Here is a 17,107-nt window from a genome sequence, read left to right on the forward strand (position 1 = left end):
TCCTGAAATACCTTCCGCCGATGCATGGATACACATGTAAAAAATAAAGCAATGTATTAGCAATCTCCTCCCGCAAGAATTTTGTTAAAACGATGAGTATTGGCTGAGAAATTGTAAATAAAAAAATTGGTCGCGTTTCTGCTCCTTTCGTTGCAAATGTCGTCAAAAGACGATAGTCTTTGTAGACATTTGCAAGGAAATGCCCCCTTTTGCTTTCCCGCTTTCCTGTACCGTCCTGTACCGTCCCGCTTTCCTGTACCGTCGCGCTCACCCCAAGGTAAACACACTAAAGGTTTGCGCAAGGCGATTTGAATTTACCTCGTTCCACTGCTACAGGCCGCGTTCCTCGATGCCAGCGCTGCAGTACGGCGGAGACACGCGTGAATGGGGGCGACCGACTACATGGTTTATAGAACCGCGTGGCTGTGCTCCACGTGCGTTCCAAGCCGAACGTGGAGCCTAACTAGTGTAACCTTTCGTTGCTGTTGCCGCGTGATTGTCGTATGCCGCCAGGAGGCGGTGGTTTTCTGCAGTAGATGTAGAATATCATTTGCTATCGAAAAACCAAGCATCCATGAATTTTTTGATAAATGAACACTGTAAATATCCCTTGTGTACTAATTTCCTGTCTTATATTGGCGTAATGTCTTGTTCTTTTTCACACAGTTGACAAGTATGAACATATACACCGGGCTTAGACGTTTACATTTGGCTGTCAGTATATAAGACTATTGCGCAATATCAATTTTACGTTGGCCGGGTACTGAATCGAGTCACAGATAGAGCCGGACAGACAGACAGACATACAGACAGACCAAAATTTCAGTGTTTAAGTAGCCCAAGAAAGACTATCGTCTTTAAAAACCGCGCATTATCGTCGCGACGCATTTCCTCCTCCTTTCAACTGTTGACGGCGCGACAGCTTTCCCTCCCATGATGCTGCGTTCCTCAGCGGTGACGTACTTTCGCTATTGTGCTCTTCAGACTGCCTTCTGCTACGGGCAAGCTCTTTTGACTTTTTGATCTTCGTTGACACCGTGCATTCTGCACTCAACTCAAGACTGGAAAAGTGAACGAAAGACCAGGCCGCATGTGTGCTGCCTGGCCTTGCCCTTTCGCGGTGTACATTGCTGCAGTTGACATCTGCGGCACGTGACTTTTTATCGGCGGCGAACTCGCAGCAGCCGCACGGGGAGGATCGTGCGCTCGTTCCCTTTGATGCACCTCCCCAGCGCTTCAATCATGTGACCAGTTCAGCTTGGGGCGACGCGTGGTGGAGAGCGGCAACTTTGGCAAAACATGCTCCCCCGCGGCTCCGAGCTTTCTAGCGCTGCCGCGAGTGCCTCTTTGACTATCTCAAACATACAGGTTCGGTTGCCTTGGCAACAAGGCACAAACCTCCCTCCAAGGCAATTACGGTTGCGTGATCCCGGTTCAGCTTGGGGCCCCACCTCGCGACATGTGGGCACAGCAGGCATACCACTCACTCTCATTGGGAAGTGCGCAATGTGTTTGTGACGTCTGTGGGTGGACGTCTGAGGGTGGATAGTGCTTCCCATTGTTTAGATTATCTTTCTCGAGCGACGCACGACTCAACCTCGCATGGGGTATGTGCAGTTTGCGTGGCGAAAAGCCTTCTTGGCTTGTGCGCCAGAGTTAAGTGACTTGCTGTTCGTCCCCGCAAACCGCGCGCGAGGTGAGTGCCGAATTTGCGACGGTCAGGAGGAGGCAACCGATCGTCTGTCAATCGCGGTTCAGACTTGCAACGAATGTTGTGAAGTTGTGTTCATTCAAAACGCATCTCTGGGTTGTTTCGAAGTCGAATGAAATGTATGCGTCAAACCCGGGCATTCGGCTCAGGGCGTTCTCGGCGATTGCACGAAAGAAGTGCCACGGGGCTTCAACGCTTTCTTTATGGAACGTATTTAGGTAAGGGAATATCCATGTCGTGTTATGGCCGTGTTGCATTCAATACAAACGGTTAAGCCTTTGTTTACGCTTGTCGTAAAATGTCCAAGCACTCCGGCACTCCGCTGGCAGATCAACCGGCGAGTCGACGCTGAGCAGACGACACATCTCTTTGCCGGAAGTGCGTGAAAAAGCCGCCAAATAGCAGGATGTCTACCTCATGACGGACATCTGGGAATCGGTGACGTAGACATGTGAAGATGGCGGCGTCCAAAGACACGCGGGGAAGGGTGAGAAAAGAGCGGCAAACTTTGAAACAAAAGTGTGAGCTTTCCGCTGCGCGTAAACGAGTAATACTTCGCACAGATGACGTTGACGTCCTAGTCTAACGATTGCGCTAGTTCATTTAGTGTGCTCAAAACGCCTTTCAGGGCCCCTTGAACCTATCTAAAACTTGCTTTTAGATGCGAAGCATCTTATGGTCGAGCCTGTTCCCTCTGCCGTTGTGTGGGTGCCGTTGTGCGGCGTCCTCACCCCACTGCGCATGCCTGGCCAGGCACCGCTGATGATGATTGTGGCAGGATGCCCCTAGGGATTGGCCAACCAAAGAATCCATCACGACATAGCTTCGCGTTTAACCACCGTCGTCATCTTCCCGTAGGGGAACCTTGAATAGTATGCGAGGCATTCCTCCTCTCTTCTCCGACGCTCCTCTCCTCTCCGGCATTCCTCCTCTCCTCTCCGAGGCTCTCCGGGATTGCGCAACGAATGGCAACACCTCCGGCTCCACGCGCGATTATGCGAAGCAGCTTAGGGTTAGAGACGCGACGGTAACCGCTGCATACTCCGCTGGGGGCGCCACTGTATCTCCGCGGTATAAATGACGCGCGCGCCACTCCCCTCCTCCTCCTCCCTCAACGCCGCGATCGAACTGAAAACTATTGGCAGAGTCCTTCAATGCTTTTCATGGCTGCTTCGCATACTACTCAGGGTTCCCCTACGGGACGATGGTGAAATTTTTTTTTTTGCTTTTCAGTTCCCTCAAGAATAATTTTAGACATCCACTCCCTTTAGTTTTCAGGTGACAAGCCAGAACTTCGCCGCAGCATTTTTGGGGGTGGGGAAGGGGGAGGGTGTGATGGTCGATTCTCTCCGTACATTTTATGAGCACGCTCTTTCCTTATCAAAGAAAGTTTTATTTGACATCAGAGTTTACTTGGAGTTAGCCGTAATTCAACTCTCAAACACTCCTAACCCTGTATTTTTTGTCCACAATCACGTAAACTACTGCATTTCTTTCTGGGTGTATGATACTCACATCGCGCAGTTAAGAACACTACAGAAACAAGTGCTACGCATTATTACATTCTCCTACCTGCAAGCATAATCTCCCCCATTGTTCTATAAGCTTAGTGTTATACCTCTACATCAACGTTATGGCTACATCATCGGTATCCGGATTCAAAGCACCGTAATTTGCTTCTTTTATGTATACACAATAAATACGGTCAGCCGTAATGCACTCTTAGCCGTAATGCGACTGTCCGCCGTAGTGGGACGATGCCGATGCCGGCGTGCTACACCCATTTTCTTAATTGTGATGTTGACATCTCAAGACGACAACACCGCAGCGAAGCTCGCTGCATGGTTTTGAGTTGTGGCGGGTCTAGGCGGGCGAAGGGTCCGCGGAATTTCGCGGCGGCTGATGTCGCTGGGCTAAGTTCGCCGTCAACAGTCTCTACATGCGGGCCACGCTTTAGAACTGAAGAAGCGGGCCTACTCGCACGCTAGCCGTTGGGCAGCCCGTGGGCAGCCCGTGGCCTCCGTGATCGGCTGCCGGCGAAGCAACGGCGTGCCGCAGGCAGCAGATCGCGGAGGAGCCACTTACGATCCGGAGGGTTTCAGTGGGCGTTTAGGGATTTTTCGCTCCCTTTCAACGCCCCCGACGACGCCAGATTTTCTGCCCACGGGGACCTTAAAGGAGTATTTACACAAAATTTTCATGTGACGTTTTTTTCGCTGCTATGCGTGCCTAATAGCCCACTAATCATAGAATGACAGATTAGACGGTCGAGCACAGCGTAAACATTCATTTACGACGTCGTTTATTCGTGTCAGTTTCGGTTTCGACAAACGAACGCCGAGCGGCCGCCATGACGGGAGGTATCACGTGACGTCACCATTCTTGCCGTATCGCTGCCGCTCTGGAAGCGCGCGCGAGCAAGCGCACGCGCGCGCCCAGACCGGCCGAGGTCTTGGCCGTCCTCACAGACCTGGGAAGCATGACGTCAGTCCCAAAACTATGACGTGTACACACGCCCGAGCAGCGCGCGCCAACCACAGCCAGCGCGTCGGCTTCGTCACGGGAGCCCCGACGTCGGCAGTTTTGGGGCAAGTAGCAGATGATGTCATGTCGGTCCGCTCTGGGCTTTCTCGTGCGGGCGAAGATTAAAATAGATTTTAAATAAGTTTCGCTGAACGGTTGCTGTTGAAACTCGCTGGGAGATATCTCCCGATAAAAAGGAAGCGTGTTACATAGTTATCTCAGCTTTGAAATTTTGTGTCAGTACTCCTTTAAAAGGACACTGAAGTAAAATGGGCAATCTTTTGTTTTTGTTTACATTGCATAGACTGGCTTTAATTAACACACTTTTCATCGTTTATCCGGTCGATAACGCAGTATTTAATTTACAAAGACCGAAGGAAGAAAAATTGGCCGCGTATCTGCTCCTTTCGTTACAAATGTCGTCAAAAGACGATAGTCTTTATCGACTTTTGCCAAGTAAATGCCTCCCTTCGCTTTACCACTCACCTCTCATGTTGTTCCTCTTGCGTCGCGCTCCTCCCAAGGTAAAGACACCAAAGGTTTGCTTAAATCATTTTAAATTTCCCGCGTTCCACACCTTCAAACCGGGTGTCTCGATGCGAACGCTGCCGTATGGCGAAGACGCGCGTTAATCGAGGCACCCTTCTTCAACGTTTATAGAACCGCGTTTCCCTACTCCACGTGCGTTGCAAGCAGAACGTGGAAACTATCTAGTGAAACCTTGCGTAACTGTTGCCGGTTGATTTCTTAAAATGGCGTCAGAAGCTACAGTGGCGCTGGCGACAGCAGGCGACGGCGGAGTGAATTCTTTTTCTGCAGTTGATTAAGTATTTAATTTCGCAAAAGTCAAGCATGTTTGAATTTTTATAAAGGAACACTGCAAATATCACTTCTGTATTGATTTGTCGTCTCATATTTGCGTAATGTCTTGTTCTTCTTCAACAATGTTGACACGTATGAACATTACACCGGACCAAGACGGGTAGATTTAGCTGTGACTATATAAGACTATTGCGCAGGCATTGTTTTGCTTTGGCCGGGTGGCTGAATCGAGTCACAGACAGACAGACGGACAGACATACAGACACACAGACATACAGACAGACCAAAATTTCTGGGTTTAAGTAGCCCAAGAAAGAGAGAGAGAGAGAGAGAGAAAAGACTTTATTTCCGGTCAGACTAAGACCTATTGGTGTTCTTCAGCCAGAAGAACCATGCTGAGCTGGTCGTCGAGGGCCGCCGACGCCAACCACACCCGCCAGTTGGGAAGAGGAGGGTTAGGGTAATGAGGGGACTGCTGGGCGACTGGACAGGAGAAGATGATGTGCTCAACATTTGCGTACGTACAGGCGCAGTTGGGACAGGATGGGTCTGAGCGACGACGATAGAGGTAAAGGCGTGCCGGAGTGATTAGAGTGTTCAGCTGAATTGCCCGAAGGGTGTGCACTTGTACAGTAGATAAGGAAGTGTGGGGTGACGGAAGGGTCTGAAGTGAGTGTCGGAGATGCTTGTAGTGTTGTTTGAGGGTTTTCTTGTAGAAATATGCCTCGTCCGCTAAGGGCGGGGAAGGCCAAGGGATCACCGGCGCCCGGCTAGTAATCTCGCGGGCCAGCTGGTGAGCCAGCTGATTGCCGGTGATCCCTGAATGGCCTGGCACCCACACCACAACAACCGAGGCAGGGGAGAGGAGCGAAAGAGATTCAGATATGTCGTCATGAAGATCTTCGGGAAGTCGGTTGTCGCGAAGAGCTCGAATAGCCGCCATAGAGTCAGAGCAAATGCGATAGCGGGGAGAACGGGGTTGCAAAGTGAGTTCTCTAGCTGCGTGGACGATCGCCGCCAGTTCGAGGGCTAAGGGTGAAGTAGGATGGGAGAAAGGACCTGCTGTGGAGGTGATTGGGGGGCCATCGGGGCTAGCCATAATGACACAAGCAGTGGAGCCCCGAGCAGGGTTATATGCGGCGTCAACATAGCATGTGACAGTGTCCGGAGAGAAGGGTTCGTGGTGGTGGGCACGAGCTTGACTATCGTCTTTAAAAATACCACGCGACACTTGCAGTGCGCGCAACAACTAATAGCAGTGGCGCGTATTCGAGATGCGATGTGATTGGACGATGTCCAAGCTTGGAATTGAAATCAGTTTCGGTTTCGGTTCTGTAAAACAACATGCTTGGAATTCGACGTTATCGTTGGCGGGCCATTCTCTGCCCCCCAGGAATCGCCTTGCCACGCTTCTGCCATGTTGTCGGCTGTAGGATAAGCTAAGCCGTAGCATAAGCCTGCCAGCACCGCTTAGAATAAAAATTGGCCGCGTATATGCTCCTTTCGTTGCAAATGTCGTCAAAAGACGATAGTCTTTATCGACTTTTGCCAAGTAAATTCATCCCTTCGCTTCACCGCTCACCTCTCATGTTGTTCCTCTTGCGTCGCGCTCCTCCCAAGGTAAAGACACCAAAGGTTTGCTTAAATCATTTTAAATTTCCCGCGTTCCACTGCTCCAAACCGGGTGTCTCGATGCGAACGCTGCCGTACGGCGAAGACGCGCGTTAATCGAAGCGCCCTACTTCGGCGTTTATAGAACCGCGTTTCCCTACTCCACGTGCGTTGCAAGCAGAACGTAGAACCTATCTAGTAGAATCTTGCATAACTATTGCCGGTTGATTCCTTAAAATGGCGCCAGAAGCTATAGTGGCGCTGGTGACAGCAGGCGACGGCGGAGTGAATTCTTTTTCTGCAGTTGATGAAGTATTTATTTTAACAAAACTCAAGCATACTTGAATTTTTATAAAGGAACACAGCAAATATCACTTCTGTATTGATTTGTTGTCTCATATTTGCGTAATGTCTTGTTCTTCTTCAACAATGTTGACAAGTATGAACATTACACCGGACCAAGACGGGTAGATTTAGCTGTGACTATATAAGACTATTGCGCAGGCATTGTTTTGCTTTGGCCGGGTGGCTGAATCGAGTCACAGACAGACAGACGGACAGACATACAGACACACAGACATACAGACAGACCAAAATTTCTGGGTTTAAGTAGCCCAAGAAAGACTATCGTCTTTAATAACGTTCTCTATCCAAGGCGTACGCAGTGGCTGAGCGCTCTCCGTGTCATCGGAGGCGCTCAACTGCGGAGCTCTTTGCCCCCGCTTTTCGGAGCCTGTCTGGCCTGTGTCGTAAGAGGCGTGTGCGCAGCAGGCATGCAGTTGAATGATACGGCATTGCGCCCGCGAGGTGTCAGTGCTTAGTCACCATAACACATAGTTTGCCTATGTTGCTATTTGGTTTTATTTCTTGTTTATAATTTGATTCGGCGGTTGTCGAATGTGCTTCGCTAGTGCTGGTGCCGTTGTGCTACATCAGGGACGGGGCCTCTTCAGGCGGCTCGATCGGGCTCAAACGCCTTCTGCCCCGTTTACCTCGGCAGAAGATTGAAAATTATACCATATTGCGCGGTGCACTGGCACTCTGCCTAAACAAACAAACAAACAAAAACAAGATACGTCAACGAGACCTCACCAGCGTGTCAGTGTAAATCTGCACGCAGTCTCTCAACTCGCTCGTGCAGCAATGAAGGTTGCGGCGCAAACTCGTGAATGCAGTACAGAAAACACGACCCATATAAAAAAATAACTCAATTTAAAAAACGCATTCCAAACATGAAATCGAACCTGCTTACCGCGACGCCCTAAACCTAGCGCTTCAGACCAGTCGGCCATACCGCCTTTTTATTGCCCGTCAGCCATAGAGTGGAAACAGGAAGTATGTACCGTATAGGCTGATTAGTTTTGTTGCTTCAGCTTCCCGAGCAGGTTAAGTGAATATTTCTTGTATAATAAGCGTCCCCGAGTACCCGTGAATTATTGCGAATACATTGCCAGCGCATTCGTTTCTTTGGCAGGAAGAGTGATCGCAAATGTGTGCTCGTGCTGCTCACCACTGTGCTAGTTCACCCGGCGCAAAAGTGTTTCCCGTACCTTGGTTTTACGCTTTAACATAAAGGTTTCAGTATTACCTATACTAAGTTAGATGACTCCTCTCTCGCCTCTTTTTGTCCTTAGATGTTCTGCGCGTACCAGCTGCACAGGCATGTGCAGTTTTCAGCTCCAGTGAAGCGAAGTCAGCGAAGCATCGCATTCGCTCTTGTAATGATCTCGTATCAATACACGCCGATGCGAGAGTCCTTAACTACATTAAAGGACTCTGCCGATACCAATCACTCTTTGCTCACTCTTACAATTTGGCCGCTACATTCGCGCAGAATTCATCTCACGCAGGCATAAGCAAAACGACTAAGCATGTTCATGATAAGGGCTAGCGCCGCGCGAACGACGATTCCAGATAGAGATCGCGCAGTTTTACAGGGGGAGAAAATAGAGGTGCCACTAACAAAATTCCCGTGCAATGAATAAGCGTGCATACAGTTGCTGTTTACTCCATGCATGGTGGCGACCTGCTTTCGGCGCGTTTCTCTCCTTTCCCGTAGTGATGCCATTTAAGGTGCCGCCGGGGGAGCTCGGGTCGGCAGGAGCCGTTTGCTCTCTCCGTGAAGAGTCATCTCGCGTGGTAATGACGCTTGCAGTTTGATACACCCTTCCACGGAGAGCGCGCGCAGGGCGCTGTGATCAAAAGGAGCGGTCCAGGCGCGGGAAGACGCGCGAGGCGACGCCCGGGGGACGCTGGAGTGGGAGCGGCGGACGGCGGATCGTTAGCCCCGTCGCGTGGCCGCGGAGGCACTTGGCCCGGCGATCCCCGTGCCGCCCCGGGGCGCCATTGCGTCCGCTGTGACGACGCCTGAGACTAAACGTGCTACAGCGAAACCGACGCCGCAGTAATGTGTACCGTCGCGCGCTATCCACAAACCGTCTTTGTTGTTCGGTCACGGTTCCGCAACTTCAATGACTCAGCGTCCTTTTTAAGGGAAAGAAGGTTTCATCTGAGTGTCTTCCTCGCTCTTCGACATTCATAAACGAAAGCAGAGGTCACTCGGCCTGAATTGCCTCTCTTGGTGATGTGTCCAGCATAAGATACGCAAGGCGCGCCTCTTACATCCACTGAAACCTTCTTCAAACTTTGTTCCAGTGCTTATATTGAAACACGTAACAGAGATTGCTGGTGATGTTTTCATTCACAATGTGAGGAGAAAGAAAAAGTTGCAGGTGACATCTACATTCGGCTATTAAGATGTAAGACGCCACAGCGTTAGTTCGCCTCCCAGGGAAAGTTTTCTAACGCAGTTGCTGTATTTACACAAGCAGCGAGGGTTTTTAATCGCCGTTGCCCAGGGGGGACAAAAGCACTCTGAGTTGCTGTGGCTTAAGATGTGAGCGTGGAAGGTAGCGGCTGCGGGGTGTTGGTCAGATTGAGCGAGAAGGTGGTAGTGTCAGTGTTGTAAAGGGTTTATTCTCTGATGTCCATGACGAACTGAATGTTTTTGCTTTTTGCGAAGAGAGAGAGAGTCAAGATCTTAATTTTGTTAAGGGAGAAATAGTTTGTGTTTACGCAGAAGGGATAAAGAGATGGCAGGGAGCTCAGCGGTGGAACCTGAAGTCTAGGGCGCCGGGTGCAGCAGCTCTTGCCCTCTCATCAGCTGACGCTGACCTTGAGGTAACAAGGTGGTCAAAGCTGTTTCGATTTCTTATTTGATTGTAGGGTTCAACGCGCCGACGCAACGCAGGCGATGAGGCGCGCCGCAGTGGAAGGCTCCGGATTAATTTTGACCACCTGAGGATTTTTAACGTGCGCCAAAATCTCGTTCACACGGGCGTTTTTGCTTTTCGCCTCCATCAGAAAAGCGGCCGCCGCGGCCGGGAACCGAACCCGCGACCTCGTGTCAAAGATGTCTCCAATGACCGATGTCAGCAGTTTTAAGTTAATTCGTGATTTTCCCACCGAGTATCTTCACCCACATAGGTTTGTGGATACTTATGGTGGTTTATCCTCCGCAGATTTTCCCAATTTTTCGGCATTGAGGCCCCCTTGAAGCAAGTGGAAAAATCGTGTTTCTAGGCGCATGATGAGGAGACTAGTTTCGTATTGGGTGCCTGGATGTTCCTCCTCGCCGCCCCTCCGTGAGGAGCGGGCGAGGAGAAACATCCAGGCACCCTAGTTTCATACAATAACAACCAGATAGGAATCTGGCGCTGCAATCGACCGCCGCGATGGGCGTGATCGGCGTGAGGGGTAGTTCTGTATTCGGATTGGCACTGATGGCTTGCGGAAGTTATTATGGATTGAATCATGCAGCCAGTTTCGCTTTCGTTTTGGACTTGCATGAACGCATTTGCCTATGTAGGAAGAATCGTTGGAATGAATGCCACACGCGCACTGACGCCGCACTGAGTGGAAATGTTTTGTAACTATAGTTGCGAATCGGAGAGGGGGGGGGGGAGGGATACGAATTTATTGCGGCACAGCGAGCACGAAAACACACATAACAGCTCTGTATGCGGCAAATTCGCCGGCGAAGTAGGAGTTGCGGCACTGCTCATTCGGAAGAGCAATGTATTCTCGAAGTCGACGATGGTTGCGAACTGCTTGGAGCAGCCACACTTTTCGTGCGAACGCCGGTTCCTTCGGCGTAGACTAAGTACCAGCGGCTGATAGGAACGCAGCATGGAGGAAAGAAAAGCGGAAAGCAGCTTGTTGAATGTCACTTTCTCCATAACTTCTCCAATAACTTCTCCAAAGGTAATCGGTTTCTTTTTTTTTTTCTAGGAGCACAAAGCTTTTCTTAGTATCTAAAACTACAAGCGCCGAAAATTAACAAATATTTTTGAAAGAAGTCCGCGTCCGGCTGTAGTTGACGGCAAATGGCGAACCTACTCCACAAACCTCCTCGATTCCGCGTCTGCTGTTTATTTAAACGTGACGTTTTAATTCGTACAAAACCAATTTTGGTCATTAAATTTCTTGTTTGTCATGTATTTTGTAAACGGCGAACCGGGCAATAAGAGGTTCTTTTTTTTTTGTCAGAAAACACAATTTGCGCATCCATAGGCCCGTTTCGATCCTATGCAATCCGGTTCCAGAACTATAGTTGGTGACAGCTTAACTCTGCAACGGCTTTTCAAGAACAAAGGGATTTTGTGTTCATCCGCAACCAATGGCGTCCCGCAATTTGTGTGATGCCTGCGACGTACGTTTGAGACAAGAACTACTTCCAATATGGCCGCGCTCGCTTGCCGACTGCTGCTGCACCGTTGAGCGACAACGAGGTTGCTGAGAACCAAAAGCTCTGTATGCGATTTGTGTTACGAATGTGCTGTAGTGCATCAAGAAGCCGCTTATCGTCATCTGTCCCGTGTGTGTCTTGCCGCGTTGTGGTTTGTACGTACGTGAGGAAATCGTGGTGGCTGTTTTTACGCGGAACGTCTTCACCGAACTCGATCTGAGTACGGCGAAGCGTCGAAGCTGCATCTGTTGCTGGTGTGATTGTGGAAATTGTGTCGGTGTAACGCAACCTGTGTGAACAAATAATACGGTTTGCTTTCGTCTACGGCAGTAGCGGTGACAAGTTGCAAGCGTTTTCGTTTGTTGCTGTGAGTGTATACGCTGCGCCCGATGTTGAGCGCAGGCCTACGTGGTGTCCGTCTGGCCCGACACGGATTGTTCAAACGTGTGTGGCGTCTTTTTTGGCCGGATACAGCCGCTTGTACAGCCTTACACGTTATTAACACGATTGCCAAATCTTACAATGTAAGGTATCTTTCCTTACTGATTCGCGCATTGATTTAGCTTGCCAGGGTACGAACGGAGCAGTGGTGTGGCTTTTTTTTTTTCGTGGGGTAAATAGTTATCAAGAATAATTGCAGATATACGCGAAGAATTAAACGTTCTTGCAAAATTATTCGAGACTGGGGAGCTTTAAGAAAATCGGTATGAACCTGCCTTCCTGCGAGAGAGGGGTGCCTATGGCGTTCTGTTTATACCAATGGGCACATTATCGCACATTAAAAAGTATGAACGAGTTCGAGTATTGTTGAGGTAATCAAATGTGGTGGCGTTTCGTTTCTTGACTGTCATTGGTTGGTCGTAATCATCAGTAGCATTTTTAAAACGTATAAGAGGGGTAAATAAACATCTAAACTATGATTGCTGGATTTTGAACCACGCCGTTGAAGAAAGCCGGAAGTATGTGGCCGCGCGACATGGCCACGTATTTTTTTATACATTGCCAAAAATACACATGCGCGCAGCTTTTTATTATGCCTGCTAAGCTTATGGTGCGTATGTTTTTATCGCTACACAAAGTGGCATCAGAGAAACTGCTTATGCCTGGACTGAGGCTGCTTATTTTGTGTGCAGTGTGAAATTTCTCAGAAGTGTCGTGAACTGCTGAAGTTGTTTTGGAATAGCTGAATGTGTTTCGTAGGAATGAATCTACAGTTTATCTTCCCCTTATCTTCATGCAAAGTTTCTGTGGTGGGCTTTATGAGTTATAAAAATTTGTCGATTGCAGCTGTGTTTCATAGTGATGGCTGTAGTTTAATGATTGCATTCTGGTGCTTGTGCAGTTTAAGTTTCAACAAAGGGGTTACATAGTGTATTAGCAGACATTCAAATTTCCAGTGTCTCTGTCATGATAGACTGTTGTTATTATACAGAGTGGAGTACATGCTTGAGTGTCTCCCCATGGAGCATACTTTAATTTAGATTCAACACCGCTTTCCACTTTTAGATGTTTTTATTGTTCCAGCAACTGTGACAAGAGTTGGGGAGCCCAGTGACTCAAGGTAGTTCAGGTTGAAGAGCTGCAGTTATAATTGCTAACACTTGTGTATCAGGGAGAAATAACGTATATCACCCCTTCAGAATGCTATGTTCATACTTTTCAAGCATGCACTGTTGCTTCTAGTTATACAGCTGCAAGAATAATAGGAAACAGCGATGCGGTATATCAGAATAGTTTAACTTTAGGCCTCCAGAGTGTCATGTCGCTGCTTTTTGAGCACACTGTTGCTTCCGGCTGTTTCAGACGCAGTAAAAATGGGAAAAACTTACTCAGCAGGTCGCAATGGTTTTACGTCACTTCTTCAATATGATATGTAACTCATTTGCAAGGTTGAACTGTTGCTTCTGACTAGAAAGCTATGGTAAGAAGTGAAAACTCTAATAAAATACGTTGGAATGTGTTTATGCCAGGCCTTCAAGCTGTGATGTCGCTGCTTTTTATGAACACGTTGTAGCTTCTAGCCATGAAGTTGCGGTGAGAGTTGAAGGCACTTACATAGTACGTTAGAATAAATTCATGCACACTTTCAGGCTATGAAGTCGCTGCTTTTTTCAGGCACACATTGTAGTTTCTGGCCATGAAGTTGTGGTGAGAGTTGAAGATGCTTATGTAATACGTTAGAATGAATTCATGCCACACCTTCACGCTGTGAAGTCACTGCTTTTCATGTACACACTGTTGCTTTTGGATTTAAAGCTGCATTAGGCATTGAAAACACTGGTGCAGCAAGTCAAAATGAATTCGTCTGACTTTAAGGGTGCCACTTTGCTGCTGCTGGCTGGAAAGTGTGGTAAGAATAGAAAATGCTTGTGCAGCAGCCCATGACACCTTGACAAGAGCATAGGTCGGCAAACTCACTCACGAGTGCACTCACACACCCCCCTCTCATCACTCATGAATGAGTGGTGAGTGGGGGGTGAGCGCCGACCCTTGAGCTTCTACTCGTGTTGGCTAATCTTCGCAGGAGCTGCTCTTACGAAGAATAGCTCGAGGGTCGGCGCTCGCAGCAGTAAGCACCGCACATCGCGCGAGTGCACCCGCCGCTCGCATGTGGCGAGCGGGGCTCACTACTTTCGAGTGGTGAGTGCACTCGCACTCATGAGTGGTGAGAGCACTCGAACTCGTGAGTGGTGAGTGGGGCTCACCGCGAGTGGAACCCGAAATCGCGAGTGGTGAGCGTGAGCGCGAGTGTGTGCGAGTGGTGACGACGAGTGGTGAGCGTGACTGCGAGTTAGTGCGAGTGGTGAGGACGGAGTGGTGAGCGTGAGCGGGAGTGAGTGCGAGTAGTGAGAGCGGAGTGGCGAGCGTGAGTGCGAGTGAGTGCGAGTAGTGAGAGCGGAGTGGCGAGCTTGAGTGCGAGTGAGTGCTTTAGTATAAACATATTTTTTGAGTGAGTGTGAGTGAGTGGCATCCAGTTTTGCCGAGGTATGGACAGGAGGCAGTGAGAATTAAATATTTCTTCTCCCTGTTCCAGTTCGGTGCTCTGATTGGTTGCAGAAGTGTACAAAATTTAAATGCTTGCATGGAGATGTCGGCACATTTTTAAATAAGTCACTTAGATCTCATGTTCATACTCATATTATTGGGCCTGTTGAGTTGTCTGCTGTAAGAATTGAATACACTTGTATAGCCGTTTGTTCAAGTTTCGTATAGGGCAGTCAGTGTTCAACGTCACTGTTTGGTGTACATAGGCGAAGATTATTGGCTTCGGGAAGATTATCACAAACAAAAATGCTTCAAAGGAACTACATGTTGAACCGAATGTTTTCTTTATGTATGCTATTTCAAAAGCCTCATTAGCAATAAAAATATCTTCACGGTAGGCTGCTGCATCAGTGTAAAGCCAATGATAGATTATTGTTGCACAACTTGGAAAGTATAACGTCGGAAGGATGCATTTGTAGGTCACTATTCATGTTTTCGATAAAAGCTCGTAACAGTAATTTTTTAGGCGGCTGCTAGTGTTTAAGTGTGTTTTTCTATCAATTTGCACCGCCAGTCAGGGTTCTCTGCCTTATCATTCCACTGTAAACTGCAGGGTGGTGATAATACACTGAAGAAACGGCAGCAGCTGTTTTATTACATCGCCGGGAAACACCTCGGAAATCGTCGCCTGGATTGAAAGCATGACACCGTATACTGTCAATCTAACCAACTGACAAAGAGCGTCTTGCCACTCGCGTGTCTCGTGAAGTAGAAATGATTAGACTTGTAACGTTTCACATCCCGCAGTTCTCTGCTCGCGCCATACGGTGTTGGCTCGTTTAATTGGAATAAAATAACGCTTGTTTCTTCGCACGTACAGCTGATTTTGCAAGGCAGGGCACCTTATGCGGCATCGCAACCTCCATCGTTGCGTGCGTCACCGCGATAGGTGTTTGCAGGGTGTCACTACGTTCGAAATGGTCGCATAGAACAATACGTGGACCGTTGATATCGCGGCCGATTTCTGAAAGACACCGATGAATTTTCGCTGCTGGTTTCCTTTTCACCCTGGGCTTACACAGTCCGTGCACTGCATCCAGCCATTGCGGCGACGAACCGCCCCGTTCTTCCACCCTGCGTTTACCACGCTTGATTTAACGGTGATGATGGCTGTGGTAGTTATTGTACCGACTACATTTCTTGACAATGAGTGCACACGCAAAGTGAAGAAATAGTCGCACTGCGAAGAGCCCGACCAAATATAACGACGACCATTATGTTGATTATTTTTCTCCAAGAAGACGACGGCTAAGCGACGTGCACCGGTCGCAATTCGAAATATTCAGACCAAAAAATCGTGTGCGCGTTTTTATATGCTTATTTCCGTTATCTAACAGTAAAACAATCACAAATAGCCTTGATTTAAGTATAAAATACACCGGGAATAGTTTCTATCAAGAATAACCTTTGTTTCAGTAAGTAATTTTTTTTTGTCCTGAGCCAGTTTTCAATGAGGACGGTCTTTTCTTTTTCCTGTGAAAATCGTTCATTCTTCGGAATGAAACATATATAAACGTCTTCATAATCAGATTTCACTGTCAGCCACTCGTATTAGTAATCATGGGTATAAACAGCTGCAATATAACCAAGTATTTTTTCTAACCGCGGAGAGTCAGGTAGCGGCCACGCAACGCTTGTGGGCGGAGCTCCTGCTGCACTCTTACCCTGTCATCAACTATACCCATCATTCCCATCGAAACGTAAGCGCCGCCTCGGTGTTTGCGTTGACACTAGCGCGTTTCCCCTCTAGTTATTATTATAAAAAAACTCTATGGGCGCGCGAGCACTGCGAATGCGGGAAATTTGAATTGCATTGGGTGGTACCAGTGAGCGGATAACGGTGCTAAAGCCCATTATGGGGAATCACTGCTCCGCACTTCCCACAGCTTTCACATTGAGTGGAACGGCTTTAATTTTTTTCCAACTCGCCTTTAGCCTCTTCTGTTTTCTACGGAGTTGTAGGAACTCGAGGTTACTTTTGTCATACAAAGATTAAACTGAATCTTGTGTACGGTATCGAGAGTAAATAAAACGGAGTGCACGTCTTTTAACACTCTTCATTTTATATACCGATTATTTTACATACGGATCCCAGACTTGGCAGGCAAATTCCTATATTTGAGAGTGCGAGTTTGGGTTCACGGCGAATATAGGCTAACCTTTTATACGCCTTGCCAACTGTTATTCTTGTGCCTTGTTCAGGTTATGTCAGAAGTAATAGCTACCCCCAAGTTCTTGTACTCGCTGTTTTAAAGCAAAGCTTTTTCCCTCTACCCCCCAAGGGTTCTTTCGCGACCGTTGGTGTCACCAGAAAACTTGCGCGAACAAATAAAAGAATTTACTGCACTTCCAGGAATCGAACCTGGCACTAACAGAATAACAAAGCAAGAGCCCGTTATCTTACCGATTGAGCTACGAGCCCACGTGGAGACGGGGAAGAAAAGTGGTGCACTCGCCAAGCGCATCTACGGGTTTAACCCCTGCATTCTCGTTGATTGCTACGCGATAGCGATTAAAGGAAGCTCACACCAACCCATGGCATCTCACTTCTAGTACCCCAGTGTGCTAAAGCCTGTGGCTTCCAGTACACACGTAAAAATTCTCACCTCCTTGTCGTCCGCCCTCACAACAAACGAAACCCCAAAGAA

The sequence above is a fragment of the Haemaphysalis longicornis genome, unplaced genomic scaffold (genome assembly GCF_048455015.1).
Source record: "Haemaphysalis longicornis isolate Haplotype H1 unplaced genomic scaffold, Haemaphysalis longicornis Haplotype H1 scaffold_1, whole genome shotgun sequence".
In the NCBI taxonomy this organism is placed as follows: Eukaryota; Metazoa; Arthropoda; class Arachnida; order Ixodida; family Ixodidae; genus Haemaphysalis; species Haemaphysalis longicornis.